We start from the raw sequence: 18,927 nt of genomic DNA, 5'->3' as shown, positions 1-18,927 counted from the left end.
AGAGGCAGCAGCAGAAACAATCAGTAAACAGGACAACTAGTAGATGGAAACAGTAGCAGCAGATATGAGAGTGGTGGGAAAAAGATGCTGTAAACAGAACTGGCATGACATTCCTGAGCTCCAACAGCCTTTCTGGAACTCAATGGTGACTTTGGATCATAGCCAGAGGCTTCAGTATGCTAACATGAGGTAAACAGTTATCTTTACCATGCTATGTCATGAATGAAAGGGGGGGGGGAAGCCAAATGGCAGAGTAAAAGCAGGAACTTTTTGGAGTTCCTGCTTCAACCACCTCCAATACCTGTAAAAAAAAATGACTCTAAACAAATTTTAGAGCTACAGAACCCACAAAGTGACAGAGAGAAACAAATATCCTGCTGAAGGCAGCCTGGCAGGCCAACAGGAAGGGTCTCTCACACCAAGCTGGGAGGGGAGCACAGTTTCATGTGAACTGTGCTGGCCCAGACCTGGATCACAGACTGGCCAGATCAGACTTCAGGGGACTGATTCACCAGCAGCTGTTGGCAGTTTTCATTCTTCTCAACCTATAAATGCCAAAGATAAAGTAAAAGGTCAGTGGGAAACTCTGTTGGAACTGGGTGAGAGAAGAGCCTGCTCTGGTCCCTGTCCATGGGGCAGCAGAGGTTTCAGAGGCTATAGCTGCCACCATGTGACTGCCTCCTGAGATCTAGGCCTACAGATAATAGGGGGATCAAATGACCATTCAGAGAGTAATTGCTATGACCTACTTGGATCTGGGTTGCAGTCTTGGGTGGTGGTCCTAGGGTGAGGAGTGCTAGTGTAGTAGAGCTTGGTGAGACTGTGGAGAGGCAGTCATCCTCAAGAGTTCTGAGACAGGTGCCTACACAAAGCTCTGACAGCAGCCGCACAAAACCTCAGAAATTTGGGACACAGCATTCTCCACTCTGGAAGCATAGTACTACTGTTGCAAAGAGCTCAAAAGTTAAGTAATTGGCTTGCAAGATGAGCAAACAGAGGAAGTGTAATCAAACTATAGAATCATTTTTTGGTGACTAAGACGATCAAAACATAGAACCAGAAGAGGACAACAAAGTCAAAACTCCTGCATCAAAAGCCTCCAAGAAAAATACAAACTGGTCACAGGCCATGAAGGAGCTCAAGAAGGATTTTTAAAATCAAGTAAAAGAAGTAGAGGACAAATTGGGAAGAGAAATGAGAATGATGCAAGAAAATTGTGAAAAGTGAGTCAACAGCCTGCTAAAGGAGACCCCCAAAAATACTGAAGAAAATAACAGCTTAAAAAATAGACTAACTCAAATGGAAAATCAAAAAGCCAATGAAGAGAAGAATGCCTTAAAAAGCAAAATTAGTCAGATAGAAAAGGAATTTCAAAAAGTCACTGAGGAGAATAACTCCTTCAAAATTAGATTGGAGGGATGGTGAGGTGGCGCAGTGAATAAAGCCCTGGAGTCAGGAGGATCCGAGTTAAAATCCAACCTCAGACACTTAACACTTTCAACCATGTGACCTTGGGCAAGTCATTTAACCCTAATTGCCCTATCTTCTCCCCTTCAAAAAGCAAAAAATAATTAGATTGGAGTAAATGGAAGCTAATGACTTTATGAGAAATAAAGATACTATGAAACAGTTCCAAATGAATGAAAAAATAGAAGGCAATGTGAAATATCTCATTGGAAAAACCACTGACCTGGAAAATAGATCCAGGAGAGATCATTTAAAAATTTTTGGACTACTTGAAAGCCACGATCAAAAAAACCCTAGACATCATCTTTCGGGAAATTCTTGAGGAAAATTGCCCTGATATTCTAGAACCAGAGGGCAAAATAGAAATAGAAAGAATTCACTGATTGCTTCTTGAAAAAGATCCCCAAAAGAAAAATCCTAGGAATATTATATTCAAATTCCAGAGTTCCCAGGTCAAGGAGGAAATATTACAAGCTGTCAGGAAAAAACAATTTTGAGTATTGTAGAAACACAATAAGGATAACACAAGACCTAACAGCTTCTACATTAAGGGACTGAAGGGCTTGGAATATGATATTCTCGAGGTCAAAGGAGCTAGCATTAAAACCAAGAATCACCTACCCAGCAAAACTGAATATAATACTTCAGGGGAAAATATAATCAAGGAAATAGAAGACATTCAAACATCCTTTATGAAAAGACCAGAACTGAACAGAAAATTTGACTTTCATATACAAGAAGCACGAGAAGGTAAACAGGGAAAAGTAATCATAAGGAACTTATTAAAGTTGAACTATTTACATTACTACATGGAAAAATGATAACTGTAACTCATGAGACTTTTCTCAGTATGAGGGTAGTTGAAGGGAATATATATGTGTGTATATATGTGTATATACAGAATGGTGTATGTGTGTATATATATGTGTGTGTGTGTGTGTGTGTACATGTATACATAGACAAAGGGCACAGAAGGAGTTGAATATGAAGGGATGATATCTAAAAAATAAAAATAAGAGGTGAGAGAGGAATATATTGGGTGAAGGAGAAAGGGAGGGTAAATTATCTCACATAAAAGAGGCAAGAGAAAGCTGTTACAATGGAGAGGAAGAGCAGGAAGGTGAAAGAGAATGAGTCAACCTTACTCTGATTGTATTTGGTTTAATGAGGGAAAAACTTATACACTCAATTGAGTATCTTACCCTACAGGAAAGTAGAGGGGAAGGGGATAAGAGGGGGGATAATAGAAGGGAGGACAGTTTGGAGGAGATGGTAGTTAGAAGCAAACACTTTTGAAAAGACACAGGGTCAAATGTGAAAATAGAATAAATTGGGGGGGGATAGCATGGAGGGAAATATAATATAACTACTATGGTAATATTTTGAATAACTAAACATGTACAATCTATATTGAACTGCTTGTCTTCCTGGTGTGGGTAGTGAGGAGGGAAGAAGGAAGAGAATCTGAAACTCAAAGTTTTAAAAACATATATTAAAATTTGGTTATTCCATGCAATCAGGAAGTAAGATATAGAGGTCATGGGATATGTAAATCCATTTTGTCCTACAAGAAAGTAAGGAGGGGTAGGGGAAGATATAAAAGAGAACAGATTGAGGAAATAGGTATTCAGTATGCTTGCTATCTTGGGCTGGGGTGTAGGGTAGAGATGGAGAGAAAATTTGTAATCAGAAACTTATGGAAATTAATGTTGAAAAGTAAAAAATAAAGAATTTTTAAAAAGAATGAAAGGTAGGTAGTTGTCTAGTATAGTTCAGACTTCAAGTTGAAGCTCTGATCCATGACTTTGAACTTATGTATCCTTCTCCCATTGTGTAAACAACAGAGTGGAATTGAATTGACATTTGACTCAGTCTCCAATGGAGTCATATGGAGATGGTTGGTGAAATTATTTAAAATCTGTTCAACTTCTAGCATATTATCATGTTATTGTTTCATTAAATGCTCTTTTGCTTTAAATTCATGTCATCTGCCATGGTCTAGCAGAATATTTGAATGAGTCATATAATAGGTTCAAAGGAGGGAAAGGTGACTCTAGCAATCCTAAGTTTTCCTCTATCTTGTGGGTATTGAGAGTGATTCTAATACCAGGATGGTGCTATACAAATTTAAAATAGTGCCATTGAAAGAACAATGGGTTTGGAGTTAGAAGAACTCAATTTAAATCCTGATTTTTCCATTTAATAATACAATGTGTATTCTGCAATAGCACAAAGGTAAAGTTTCTGTTTTCTTATCTGTAAAATATAAACCAGGCATGGTGACATGTGTCTATAATTTCTGATACTAGGCAAACTGATGCTAGTGATTAACTCTCACTTGAAAGTTCTGAGCTTAAGTGGATTGAACAGATCGCATATCTGCACTATATCCAGAACCAATATTCTGAGCTGCTGGGAGTGAAGGGCCACCAAGATGCCCAAGAAAGTGTAAATTGACCCAGGTCAGAAACACAGCAGGTCAGAGTTCCCATGCCAATAGTGGGATTGAGTCTATGCTACTGTATTTTCAGCCTGAGTGAGATTGGGAGGCCTAGTTAAGAAAAAAAAAGTGGGGAGAAGAGGAAAATATTAAATAACCTCTAATTTCCATTCCTGTTCTAAAGTTACAATATGCCTTATGTAATGCATAAGAGGCATTATATAATGACTAATGTAATTAATATGTGATTCATTTACCAGTTGAGAACAGATTCAATCCTGGCAATTTATCAATAATTACATCTCAGAGCCAAGATGGTAGAGGAAAAGCAGGAACTTGCTTGAGCTCACGCTCCAACCACCTTCAATCCCTATAAAAAATTACTCTAAACAAATTTTAGTGTGACAGAACCCACAAAGTAACAGAGAGAAACAAATCTCCTGCTGAAGACAGCCTGGAAGGCCAACAGGAAGGGTTTATCACTCCAGGCTGAGAGAGGGATGCAGTCCTTCCTGGGCCATGCTGGCACAGACCTGCAGCAGAGATGGCCAGAGAAGACTTCAGGGGAGTGAATCACTGGCAGCTATGGAAATTTCCAGACTCCTTAACCCATAAATACCAAAAAGAAAGTAAAAGGTCAGTGGGGGAACTCGGTTGGAACTGGATGAGAGAAGAGTCTAGTCTGGCCTCAGCCGCTGGGGCAGCAGAGGTGGTGGCATCTGCAGCTGCTGACATGGTGTCTGCCTCCCGAGTTCCAGGCCCACAAATTGTGGGGGTACCAAGTGAGTGTCCAGAGGGTAATTGCAGGACTCTCTTTGCTGGCGCTGTAGTGGCAAGCACCCCAGTGTCCCCAGGGTGCCTGCTCACACAGGTTCTTGGATCTGCTTTGTTAAAGGAAAGCAACTCAAACTGGGTTAACAAGCTTACTTTAATCAGTCAGACATATATTGTTTACCTTGTTCAGGGGAAAAAGGTCAGCACCCCGAACTTCAAAGCATACAGGCAGAATTATCAAGACAGAAACAGATCAAGTAGACAGATTTCCAAACTGTCCAACCATTACATCCATACCCAGTCAACATCTGGGTCCACAGCTGGGTTTTTCAAAGCAGGGGGACTCTCAACAACGGCTTCCCAGAATTCAGATCAAATCACAGAACACTTCTCAAAGTGAGTCCCAAAACAAAGCTACACATCAGGGCTTATATAGCCTTCTCCTGGCTCAGAGAATGTAACAACCTTATTGACTCACTGGCCAATCAAGAAGTATCTACTGAAAAACAAGCCTCCCACCCCAGACTTCAGGTGCACTTTAGCCTAGGGGCAGGGAAGATCTTCCAAATTTGCATTCCCATTACAGGCGCTGAGGCAGGATTCTTTTGCTTTGCACTGCTTGGATCTGGATCTCAGTCTTGGGTGGTGGTCCTGGGGTGAGGAGTGCTGGCATGGCAGAACTTGTTGAGGCTGTGGAGAGGCAGTCCTCCTCACAGTTGTGAGGCAGAATAAGCTCTAACAACAGCTGCAAAAAAAAACCCAGAAATTTGGGACACAGAACTCTCCCCTCTGGAAGCAGAGTGCTACTATGGCAAAGAGCTCAAAAGTCAAGTAATTGGCTGGCAAGATGAGCAAACAGAGGAAGTGAAATCAAACTATAGAATCATTTTTTGGTGACAAAGACTATCAAAATATAGAACCAGAATAGGACAACAAAATCAAAACTCCTGCATCAAAAGCCTAAAAGAAAAGTATGAATTGGTCATAGGCCATGGAATAGCTCAAAAAAGAGTTTGAAAATCAAGTAAGAGGGGCGGAGCCAAGATGGCAGAGTAGAAGCACGACCTTCCCACGTCTTCAGCTTCCACCTTCCCCAAACCATGTAAAAAGGGGACTCTAAACAAACTTTGGAGCTGCAGAACACACAAAATGACAGAGAGAAGCTAACCTCCCACTGAGGACATCAGGGCAGGCCGGCAGCAAGAGTCCAGTGCAGTGCTCTGGGAACCAAGCCCAACCTCACGCCAAGGCTTTAGCCCCAGGGTGGGCCTGACCAGCTGCCTGACAGAGGGACTCCAGATCAGCAGCAGCGGTGGCAATTTCCAGATTTATCAACACATAGATGCAAAAGACAAAGTGAGAGGTCAGTGGAGTCTGCACTTTGGGACCAGTAAGTGGGAGGGCATGGCTTTTGCCCCCAGGGCGAGAAGCTGCTGAGACAGTGGCACAGTAAGCCAGTGCCACATGGCACATTCAGCTCCTGGCCTGCAGAGTTTAGGGGGACGAAGCACCAGTCTGAGGGGTAATCGCTCTTGCTTTAACCTTCTTGGATCTGGATTGCAATCTAGGGTGGAGGTCCTGGGGTGTGTGTCCAGCTTGCCAGAGTGTGTGGAGACCTCAGAGAGGGCACCCATCTAATACCTCAGGCAGCTGAGAAAACCCCAGAGTTTGGGATGAAAACTCCCCTGTCTGGTGGCAGAGTCCTACTGTGGCAAAAAGCCCAAAAGTCAAATCATTGAGTGGCAAAATGAGCAGGCAAAGGAAACAAAGCAGACATTAGATTCCAACATTACACTCCTATTTTGGGGACAAAAAGGGGCAAAGCATGGAACAGGAGAAAGACAGTGAAGTCAGAACTCCTGCACCAAAAGCTTCAAAGAAAAATACAAGCTGGTTACAGGCCATAGAGGACCTTAAGAAGCAGATAAGAGAAGTGGAGGAAAAATTGGGAAGAGAAATGAGAACAATGCAAGAAAATTATGAAATGAGAGTCAACAGCCTGATTGAGGAAAATAATACCTTAAAAAACAGACTGACTCAAATGGCAAAGGAGGCTCAAAAAGGCAATGAGGAGAAGAATGCCTAAAAAGCCGAATTTGCCAGATGGAAAAAGAATCTCAAAAGCTCACTGAGGAGAATCATTGCTTCAGAATTTGATTGGAGCAAATGGAAGCTAATGACTTTATGAGAAAACAAGATGCTGTTAAACAGATCCAAAAAATGAAAGAATAGAAGACAATGAGAAATATCTCATGAGAAAAACCGCTGACCTGGAAAATAGATCCAGGAGAGATAATTTAAAAATTAATGGACTACCTGGAAGCCATGACCAAAGTAAGAACCTAGAAATCATCCTCCAGGAAGTTCTCCAAGAAAACTGCCCTGATGTTTTAGAACCACAGGGCAAAATGAGGTTGAAAGAATCCACTGGTCACCTCCTGAAAATGATCCCAAAAAGAAAACTCCTAGGAATATTATAGCCAGGTTCCAGAATTCCCAGATTAAGGAGAGAATATTACAAGCAGCCAGAAAGAAACAATTTGAATATTGTGGAAACACAATCAGATAACTCAGGATCTGGCAGCTTCTACAGTGAGGGATGAAAAGGCTTGGAATATGATATTCTGGAGGTCAAGGGAGCTGGGATTAAAACCAAGAGTCCCCTACCCAGCCAAACTGAGTATCATGTTTTAGGGGAAAATATGGTCATTCAGTGGAATAGAGGACTTTCAAGCATTCTTGCTGAAAAAAACAGTTGAATAGAAAATTTGACATTCAGATACAAGAAGCAAGAGAAGCATGAGAAGGTAAACAGGGAAAAGAAATCATAAGGGACTTATCAAAGTTGATCTATTAACATTCCTACATGGAAAAACAATAATTGTAACTTATGAAACTTTTCTCAGTAGTTGAAGGGATTAGAAATTATATATATATATGAATATGAATACATAAGTGAATGTGTGTATATATGTTTACAGGTATACATAGATATGTTTACAGGCACAGGACCAATTTAACAGGAAGGGATTATACTTAAAAGGTGAAATTAAGAGGTGAGAGGAATATAATGAGAGGAGATGGGGAGAGACAGATTGGGGTAAACTATCTTATACAGAAGAGGCAAGGCAAAATGGTTACAATGGAGGGGAAGAATAGGAAGGCAAAGGGAATGGTTCAACCTTATTCCCATTGAATCTGGCTTTAGGAGGGAGTGAAATACACACTAAATAGGGTATCTCACCCTCCAGAAGAATAGGGGGAGAAGGGGATGAGAAGGGGGATGATGGAAGGGAGGGTAGGCTGGGGGGGAGGGAAGTTGGAAACACCCACTTTTGAAAAGGGATGGGATCAAAGCAGAGAATAGAACAAGTGGGAAGTGGGATAGGAAGGAGGGAAATATATTCAGTCTTTTACAATATATCTACTATGTTATTGTTTTGCATTAGCCACACATGTACAACCTATAATGAGCTGCTTATCTCTTCAGTAAGGGTGGGTGACAAGGAAGGAAGGGAATGAATCTGGAATTGAAAGTTTTAAAATCAAATATTCAAATATATATATATATATGTGTGTGTGTGTGTGTGTGTATGCTATTATTAATACCATCTTACATGTAATTGGGTAATAAGATATACAGGCACTGAGGCATAAAGATCCACTGGAAAAGTTGAAAAGGATATGGGACAAAATATGGGAGAGAGCAGATTGGAGGAAGGGATATCCTGAGGGACTGCTATTTTGGGGCGGTGGGTAGGGAAAAAATGGGGACAAAATTTGTAACTCAAAATCTGGGGGGAAACGAATGATGTAAATCAGAAATTAACAAAGCATTAAAAAAAGAAAATGAAGTAAGAGAAGTAGAGGAAAATTGGGAAAAGAAATGAAAGTGATGCTAGAATATCATGAAAAACTAGTGAACAATTTGCTAAAGGAGACCTCCCAAAATACTGAAGAAGATAACAGCTTAAAAAAAAAGACTAACTCAAATGGCAAAAGAGGTCCAAAAAGCCAATGAGGAGAAGAATGCCTTAAAAAGACGAATTGCCCAGATGGAAAAAGAATTTTAAAAACTCACCGAAGAAAATAATTCCTTCAAAATTAGATGGGAGTAAATGGAAGTTAATGACATCATGAGAAATAAATAGTATAAAACATATCCAAATTAATAAAAAATAGAAGTCAATGTGAAATATCTCATTGGAAAAACCACTAGCCTGGAAAATAAATCCAGGAGAGATAATTTTAAAATCTTTGGACTAACTGAAAGCTATGATCAAATAAAACCCTAGACATCATCTTTTAAGAAATTCTGAAGAAAATTCTAGTTATTCTAGAACTATAGGGCAAAATAGAAATTTAAAGAATTCATCGTCTCTTGAAAAAGATCTCAAAAAGAAATATTATAGCCAAATTCCAGAGTTCCCAAGTCAAAGAGGCATTAATTGTCCATTAAGTGCCAGGTACTGTGCTAAGTGCTTTACAAATATTATCTCATTTGAGCCTCACAAGAATCCTGAGAGATACAAACTATGATTATCCTAATTTTACAGATGAGGAAACTGAGACTGAGAGAAATTAAGCCCAGAATCACACAGCTAGTGCCTGAGGCCAGATTTGAACTAATTTCTTCCTAATTCCAGACCTAGCCCTCTATCCACTGCTCCATTTAGCTCTACAGAAGAAAAAGAGTGTGAGATAGGCACTAAACTCAGTGAGAAAGGAAGAGGAATGTCCTGGGATTTGGTAGATAATAACTCCAAGATCTGGATTGGGTCATAAATGTGTATAGTATGAACCTCAAAGAGAGATTGCTTAGTAGTAAGTCTGAAAGTGGCAATGGGGATCAAAGAAGTATTTTGATTTCCTCATTATGCCCAGTGAATTGGAGAGTATGATAGAAAGAATCCTAGAAAAAGTGTAGAAAGAAATAGTCAGGAGGGGGCCAGGCATCAGTGAAAGCCAAAAGAAGGAAATGGGGGTGGGGGGAAAGAAGAGGTTTAAGGTGAAAAGAAGTTTGTTCACTATAGAGGAGACATGACATTTCAAAAGGCACGGTAGAAGGAGTTGGAAGATCTGGAGTGAGACCTGGAGTTGGAAAGGCATAAGGGAGCAGTGAATTTGGATTAGAGAAGGATGTTTATACAATGGCATTGGGGGTTAAAATCACTGGTGCATGTGAGAGGAGCGTTCTAATGAGACTAGGCAGAGTATAAGTGATTAGAGGGAGATCTTTTGAGGGAAGCATTAGATGAAACTCTATAGGTTCTCTCTTGATGTTCCATATGGTAAAAGATGTTTCATCCTGTGAAGCCTAAGGAAGCCTGCTTCAGAATAGCCAAGAGCAAGTGGAAATATGAAAACTTGGTCGGGAGGCCAATGTGTCTTGCTTGATCAGGAGAGGATCTTGGGAGGCAGAAAGTAGAGTTGATCTTGTCTTCAGAAGGTTTTTGGGTGTGGTGCTGGAAATAGAACAGGACAGGACCTCACCAAACAAATGGTAGACAGCGAACTCCTACATGTAGAGAGGAGTTTAATGGGAAGCCAGTGTGTGGTATGTGGGAATTAGCAGGGGATTCCTTTTTTAAAAATATTTTTATTTTTTCCAATTACATGTAAAAAATTTTAACATTCATTTTTAAAATTTTTGAGTTCCAAATTCTCTCTCTCCCTCCTCTCCACCTTGAGATGGCAAGCAGTTTGATATAAGTCACACATATGCAGTCATGCAAAACATTTCCATATTAGTCATGTTGTAAAAGAAAACAAAGATCAAGAGAAAAGCCCAACAACCTAAGAAAAATAAAGAAAGTTTAAAAAAATAAGCATGCTTCAACTTGCATAAAGACTCCAGTTCTTTCTCTAGAAGTGGATAACATTTTTCATCATGAGTCCTTTGGAATTGTCTTGAATCATTCTACTGCTGAGAATAACCAAGTCATTCACAGTTGTTCATCAATAATAGCACAATAGTACTGCTACTGTGTGCAATAATTTCCTGTTTCTGCTCACTTCACTTTGCATCAGTTTATGTAAATCTTTGCAGATTTTTCCCTTCTTTAATTGATTAATTTTTAATTGTCAACATTCACTTCTATAAGAGCTTTAGTTTTTAATATTCTCTCCCTCTCTCCCCTCCCCTAGCCCTAAGATGGCATGCAATCTGATATGGGCTCTACATATACATTCATATTGAAATATTTTCACATTAGTCATTTTGAAAGAAGAATTAGAACCAGTGGGAGGAACTATAAGATAGAAGAAACAAAACAAAACAACAAAAAAAGAGAGCAAATAGCATGCTTCCATCTGCATTCAAGCTCCAAAGTTCTCTCTATGGATGTGGATAGCATTTTCCATCATTGAGTCTTTTGGAGTTGCCTTAGATCCTTGCAATTGCTGAGAAAAGCTACATCTATCAAAGTTAGTTATTGCATGATGTTTCTGTTAACAGTGTACAATGTTCTCCTGATTCTGCTCATTTCACTCAACATCAGTTCATATAAGTCTTTCCAGGTTTTTCTGAAAGCATCCTGCTCATTATTTGTTATAACACAGTAATATTCTATCACAATCACATACTGCAACTTATTCAGCCTTTCCTCAATTGATGGACATACCCTCAAATTCCAATTCTTTGCCATCATGAAAAGAGCTGCTATAAATATTTTCCTTTAGGACATACATACATGTCCTTTTCTTTTTAATTTTGTTTTATTTCTTTGGGATACAGACCTAGTAGTGCTATTTCTAGGTCAAAAGGTATGCATAGTTTTATAGCCTTTTGGCTGTAGTTCCAAATCGCTCTACAGAATGGTTGAATCCATTCACAACTCTACCAACAGTGCATTAGTGTCCTAGGGGATGTCTTGATATTGGGGAAGATGACTATCCACAATAGGAAGAACATGAGTTCTGGCCTAACTGGCAAGTAGAAATGGACTTTCAGGGGACAGTTTTGAGCAGTCCTACAAACAACCTTACATTTTAATGATGTTTAAGTCTCAATCTTCTGGGAGAATATGACTTTAGTTTTAAGTTAAGCTGTTAACATCTGTTTTAAGCTTTTCTGTCAATGTGCACTTATTTTTTATATTTAACATTTCATCTTTTGTCTATAAGAAACTTTACCATACATAATTCTTATTGTACCTTTCGGGAAGATATGAGCAAGAACCTAAGCTTTTAGTAATTTTTTGTGGGCCTTTGGGTTAGAAGAAGTAAAGGAACAGTGAATGTAAAAAATAAAAATCTGAATCCTCTCTCTTTTTATTTATTTTTGGAGGCTTGTTTTTCCTTTGTCAGACAGCATGATTTTATCTCTTACTTTTCTGGATTTAACTTGATACATAATGAATTCTTTTACCCTAGCCCCCAGTGTCTCTGCCCTCACCGTGTTGCTGTTGCTGTCCTTTCCTGCTGCATTCATTCACCTCTACTGCATTTCTGTTGTTTGGGAATTCTGAGAAGCAAGTCATCTCTTTATATCTGATTTTCTTTCTAAGAATGTTTTGCATACCTTTTTATTATTGAAAATCCATCTTCTTTTCATATACAGTTAGTTTCAGACTTCCAGGTTAGATCACCTTGGATTACATCTTGAGCTCCTTACATTTTAAGATGAGTACAGAATAGTCTTGTGTTATTCAAATTTGCTTTCCTTTGTATTTAAAGGTCTTTTTTCTGTTTGCTTGCAGAATTTTTTTCTCAATGTGATTATTAAATTTTACCACTATGTGTCTTGGAATTTGCAACTTTTTTTTCTTTCTGGAGACAATTTATGGATTCTTTCACCTGACACTTTATTTTCTGTTTCAAAGTTCTGGGCAGTTTTTTTTCCCCATATTATTTCTTGCATGGTGGTATTTAGGGCTTTCATTTCTGTTTTTACTTATTCTTCTAGGAAACCTATAATCTTTACATTGTCTCTATTCATCCTGTCTTTGAGATCAATAAATTTTGCTTTTATGGGCTATGTTTTCTTTTAATGTTATTGCTTTTTGTTTCTCTTTTGGTGCTAGGAAGAAAAAGGAGGAATTTGGGATGGGGTGTTGCATTCTTTTGCAATCTCTTGGGACAAGTAAGCTTGTCTAGCCTTGATACTGGTGGGTATCAGACTGGTAGGGTTCAGGGTAGGGTGCTTGAGTGAATGCGAATTAAGTGTCAGTTTATGGATTCTTTACCTTTGGATTCTTGGTGTTCTAAATCATGGAGACAGTTAAAATTCCTTTATCTTTAGTTTATAATTTTTATTTCCCCTATTAGATTGTGAACTGGAAGTGAGGGATACTACTAAACTCATGATCTTTTTCCTCAATTCTCCCACTTTCAAACTTCCCTATTGTTTGAGGAGCAGACAGTCTTCATATTTACCTGGAGAGGCTTATACGAACTGATGTTGAGTGAGAAGAGTAGAACCAGGAGAAATTTGTACACAATTACAGACACAACGTATGTGTGATGACCAACTTTGATAGACTGGACTCTTCTCAGCAATGCAGTGATATGTCAATCCCAAAAGACTCATGATGGAGAGAAATGTGTGCATCCAGAGAAAGAACTGGAAAGAACTGTCCAGATGGAAGCAAAATACCTGATCTTTTTCCTTTTCTTGTTTGGTTTTGTGTCCTCTTTGCCATTTTTCATTTCATCTGATATGTTCCGTCTTTATAACCTGACTAGTGTATAATGTGAAAGTGTTTGCAGATCCTGTACTTGACGATATGCCACCATGGCCGGGGGGGGGGGGGGGGGGGTGGTGGGAGGAGAGGGAAGGGGATACAGTGTGAAACTCAAGAAATTGTGGAATTGAATCCTGTAAATTAAAAGGAAACAAACAAATTAATCAGACTTTCCTATTGTTGTCCACCATCCTTCCAGGCACCTAGGTTTGCTACCTAGGTATCATTCTCAATTTCCCACTCTCTGTTACCCTCCCTCATATCCATTCTGTTGATATGCCCTGTTATTTTTACTTTTGAAACACCTTTGTGTACACCTCTTTCACTCTTCTGACACTGCTACTACCTTGGTGTGGACACTCATCACTACATTCCTGGACTATTGTGACAACCTGATGATTGTTTTCCCTGCCTCAAAGCTTTCTTTATTCCAGTCTACCTTCTGTTCAGGTGGTAAATTGATATTCTTAAAGAACAGTCTGATCATGTCACACACCACATCCCAACCACTCAATTGACTCCACTGACACAACTGACTTCCAAGATCAAATATAAAATCTTTTGTTTAGCTTTGTAAGACCTTCATAATCTGGTCCTTCCATGGTTTTCCAGTTTTCTTACACTTTGTTCCTCCCACATAGTCTATGATACAATAACACCGGCCTCTTTGTTCTGTATATAAGACACTCCATCGTCTGACTCTGAGCATTTTCACTGGCTGACACTCATACCTGGAACTCCTGGCTCCACCTCTGGGCTCCCTTCAAGTCTCTGCTAAGTCACACCTTCTGCTAAAAACTTTTCCAATTCTTCTTCGGATATTCCCCAGCCTTCCCTCTGAGATTATCTTTAATTCATGCCAGGCTTTTACATAGATTGCTTGTTATTTCCCCAATTAGACTATGAACTCCTTGACAGCAGGGATCTTCTTTCTACCCTTTTTTGTATAGTAGCACCTAGTAATTTGTTACTCTTCTAAAGGAATTTTATGGAGCTAGAAAAAATAATAACTAAACCAGGGAAGAAAATTTTTACCTTGAAGTTTGTGGACTTTTAAACATGTTTTATAGCTATGTGAAAGTAGGTTTCCTTTGTAATCTTTTATATTTCATTTTATGCATTTAAATGCATCATTCTATACTAAATATATTTGCACCAAATGGTATGGCATCCAAATTTCTAAAGGAGAAGTTAAATGAGTTATGGGAGGAAATAGACAGTAAAACTATACTAATAGGGGACCTCAACTTTCCCCTCTCAGAACTAGGAAATCTAACCACAAAATAAACAAGAAGGAAGGAAGTTAAGGAGATAAATAAAATTTTAGAAAAGTTAGATATGATAGACCTTGGAGAAAATTGAATGGGTATAGAAAGGAATATACCTTTTTCTTAACAGCATATGTCACCTACACAACAATTAACCATGTATTAGGGCATAAAAGTTCAAAATCAAATGCAGAAAGGCAGAAATATTAAATACATCCTTTTTGGATCACGATGTGATAAAGGACCATGGGAAGATAGATTTAAAAATCATTAAAAACTAAGTAATCTAGTCCTAAAAAATGAGTGAGTCAAGCAACAAACCATAGAAATAATCAATGATTTCATCCAAAGCAGTATTTAGAGGGAAAATTATATCTCTAAATGCTTATAGCAACAAAATAGACAAAGAGCAGATAAATGAATTGGATATGCAATTTTCAAAAGCTAGAAAAAGAACAAATTAAATAGGGTTAAGTGATTTATCTAGAGTCACACAGTTGGTAAATATCTAAGGCCATATTTGAATTCAGGTCTTCCTGACTCTAGGCCTGGTGCTCTATCCACAGTGCCACCTACTTTTTCTTTTTTTTGCCTTTTGGAGGGCAATTGGGGTTAAGTGACTTGCCCAAGGTTACACAGCTAGTTTTTTTGTGTGGATGTTAAGTGTCTGAGGCCACAACCGAACTTGGGTCCTCCTGACTCCGGGGCCGGTGCTTTACTCACTGTGCCACTTAGCTGCACCGCCACCTACTTTTTCACTTCTACTCTCTATCTATGTCTAATCCATCCTTGATTTTCTGTCAGAATAATCTTCTTTGTGATTTGTCTTGATAGGTAGACAATGATTTGGAGGTATAAGAGGTATAGTTCAAAAGAACTTAAGAGGCCAGATAGTTGAACTTACTCATTTTACAAGTAAAGAAATCAAGGTTAAGGGACATTATGTCCTCAGAACTCTTTTAATGATTACTTTATTTTTTTAAAATTTATTAAAGCAATCAGGGTTAGGTAACTTGCTCAAGGTTACACAGCCAGTTATTTCTGGGTGTGGTGCTGATCTGTCTGAGCCCGGATTTGATCCAGGTCATCCCGACACTGGAGCCAGTGCTCTGACTCGCTGAGTTATGATTACTTTCTAAAGAATTATAGGAAAGGTAGAATTTGAGTATTAGGTTGTAAGGAGGATTGACATAATCAGATTTGTGGTAAATGCAGATTTATCACAGTATGATGCTGATTCCCAAAATCATAGTATAGAACTCCCCTCATGCATATTGATCTCCAGCTTCTTAGAGGGGGTATAGTGGAAAGAGCCAGAGCCTGATTTCAAATTTCACTTCTGGGACTTATTACTTGTGTGAGTTTGAACAATTCACATAATGTCATTTAACCTGGACAATACAAAATACTTGGGAGTCTACCTGTCAAGACAAACTCAGGAACTATATGAACACAATTACAAAAAACTTTTCACACAATTAAGGTCAGATCTAAACAACTAGAAAAATACCAGTTGCTCATGGATTGGCTAAACCAATATAATAAAATTGACAATTCTACTTAAATTAATGTACTTATTTGTAAAGCCAATCAGAAGTAGCTCTCCTGAGAACTGCTGCTGTGGATAAATTTAAGGATCTAATTGCATAGTAGAGTGAACTCTCTATTCAGCAATAAACTAAAGCAAAACACTCAAGAAACTAAAGCATAACATTCACAATAATATAACATAACAACATATTACTAAGATGGCCACATAGTCTTAGACAAAACATATTATGCAGTAAGTCACAATCTCCTCAATCAACATAGAGTGCCCAAGTAAATTCTTCTTTCATCTTGACTGGAGACCAGCTTCCAATCATCCTTAAGGGGGAGCAGAAAGTACAAACACCATCCACCCCTAGATCACAGTAAGTTATAATATTATCAGTCACTACTGAGAACCCAAGTAAAGCCTTTTTTTTTTACCTTAGCTGGAGCCTGACTTCCAAACCCCATGACTCCTCTTCCATAGGCAGACTGCTCACAGGTCTTGCCTGGACTCACACTTGGGCAGTTCTGTGCTCCTGTTTCATACTTCATTTATCTCATTTGACTGTTCTTCAAAGTTTATGTTTCTAGGAAAACAAAGTTTAACAGAGCTACAACAATATTTACATACATTGCTGGCACTATCATCTCAATTCACTTCCTGTATGACAAAGTAACACAAATCAACAGACAAGACTTCTGTTTGAGAAATCAAACACAAATCAACAGTAGAGTCTCAGGGCTTCTGTAATAGCAATAAAGTTCTCTTTCAACAGACAGAATACTTCTTTCTGACAAAGTAACATCAACACAAACAGAACAGACAGAGTGCCAAAATCACAAGCATTCTCCCTCTCAGTTCTGTTTGGTCCCAGCTCATGCTTGAGTTTTTCTCTGCTCTGCTCCTTTCTATTCCACCCTTCCTGCTCCTCCCTTTCAACAAGTTCCTCCCACAGTGGGCTCTATGTTGTGACCTTAGGCTTGTTAAGGGCAGGGAAAGTCTCCAAACTCCCTTAGGCCTATTAAGGGCAACACAATGTACATTGTTTCCAACAAAGTCTTGATACCATCAAAGGCCAGGCTCAAAGGCACTTGAATAGCTGAAACAAGCATCAAAGTACTACTTTGCTTGCCATTACATTATTTCATCCCATCCCAATCAAACTACCAAAAAACAATTTTATAGAGCTAGAAAAAATAATAACAAAATTCACCTGGCAGAACAGAAGGTCAGGAATATCAAGAAAATTAATGAAAAATGCAAATGAAGGTAGTATAGCAGAGCCAGATCTCAAATTTTATTATAAAGTGGTAATCATTAAAACTATCTGATACTAGCTAAGAAATAGAGTGGTGGATTAGTGGAATAGATTAGCACACAAGACCCAATAGTAAATTACCATAGTAGTCTAGTGTTTAATAAACCAAGAGATCCTAGTTTCTGGGATAAGACCCCACTATTTGACAAAAATTGCTGGGGAAACTGGAAAACAGTATGGCAGTAACTAGGTATAGAGTAGACCAACATCTTCCACTGTATACCAAGATAAGTTCAAAATGAGTATATGATTTAGACATTAAGGGTGATGCCATAAGCAAATTAGGATAACAAGGAATAAATTATCTATCAGATCTATGCAGAAGGAAAGATTTTTTTTACCGAACAAGAGATAGAGAACAGTGTATGATAAAAATGGATAATTTTGATTATATTAAATTTAAAAGTTTTTGCAAAAACAAAACCAATGCAACCAAGATTAGAAGGAAAGCAGAAAGCTGGAAGATAATTTTTAAAGCAAGTGCCTTGGATAAAGGCCTCATTTCTTAAATATATAGAAAACTGAGTAAAATTTATAAGAATACAAATAATTCCCCAACTGATAAATGGTGAAAGGATACAAAGAGGCAATCAAAGTCCTATGAAAAAATAATCTAAATCACTATTGATTAAAGAAATGCAAATTAAAACAACTCTAAGGAACCATCTCACACCTATCAGATTGGCTAATATGACAGAAAAGGAAAATGATAAATGATGGAGAAGATGTGGGAAAATTGGAACACTAACACTTCTTGATGGAGTTGTGAATTGATCCAACCATTCTGGGGATTTATTTGGAACTATGCCCAAAAGGCAATCAAACTGTGCATACTCTTTGATCCAGCAACACCTCAACTAGGTCTGTATCCCAAAGAGATCATTAAAAAGGACCTACATGTACAAAATATTTATAACAGCTCTTTTTGTGGTGACAAAATTTTGGAAATGGAGGGAATGCTCATCAACTGAGGAACAACTGAACAAGTTGTGAATGTAAAGGAATGCTATTGTGCTATAAGAAATGATGAGCAGGCAGATTTCACAAAAATCCTGGAAAGACATGAACTGATGAAAATTGAAATGAGCAGAATCAGGAGAACACTATACACAGTAACAGCAGCATGAACAATGACCAACTATGAATGACTTAAATATTCTTAGTAATACATTGATCCAAGATGCTCTATCCATATCCAGAGAAATAACTGGTGAAGTCTGAAAGCAGATAGAAGCATGCTAATTTCTCTTCCTTTCAGTCTGTTTCTTCTTTCGCAACATGACTAATATGGAAATTTTTATGTGATTGCACATATATAGCATATCAACTTGCTTACCATTTTAGGGTGGGGAAAGGAAGGAAGGAAAGTAGGCAGAAAAGTTGGGAACTCACATTTTTTTTGCTTTTTTTTTGGGGGGGGGGGGGGGCAATTGGGGTTAAGT

The 18,927-nt window shown here is 38.4% G+C and overlaps 1 protein-coding gene and 1 long non-coding RNA gene across 2 annotated transcripts in view; one reads left to right on the top strand and one right to left on the bottom strand.

Moving 5' to 3' along the window:
- The window catches only part of FBXW10B (F-box and WD repeat domain containing 10B), a 143,080-nt gene that overhangs the window by 48,370 nt on the left and 75,783 nt on the right, over positions 1–18,927 (top strand). The gene's annotated exons all lie outside the window — the stretch shown is intronic.
- Positions 4,822–18,927, bottom strand: part of LOC138152655 (uncharacterized) — a 106,897-nt gene continuing 92,791 nt past the window's right edge. The window contains exons 2-3 of the long non-coding RNA XR_011166160.1: positions 16,605–16,753; positions 4,822–5,426 (exon numbers count right to left, since the gene is read on the bottom strand). This is a non-coding gene — a long non-coding RNA (uncharacterized lncRNA). The remainder of the gene's footprint in view (positions 5,427–16,604; positions 16,754–18,927) is intronic.

This window comes from Petaurus breviceps, unplaced genomic scaffold, assembly GCF_028583685.1.
Source record: "Petaurus breviceps papuanus isolate PSGF00001 unplaced genomic scaffold, PetGlider_PUasm1.0 90925, whole genome shotgun sequence".
In the NCBI taxonomy this organism is placed as follows: Eukaryota; Metazoa; Chordata; class Mammalia; order Diprotodontia; family Petauridae; genus Petaurus; species Petaurus breviceps.
The sequence above is the reverse complement of the archived record's forward strand: the minus strand, read 5'-3'. Positions and strand labels throughout refer to the sequence as shown.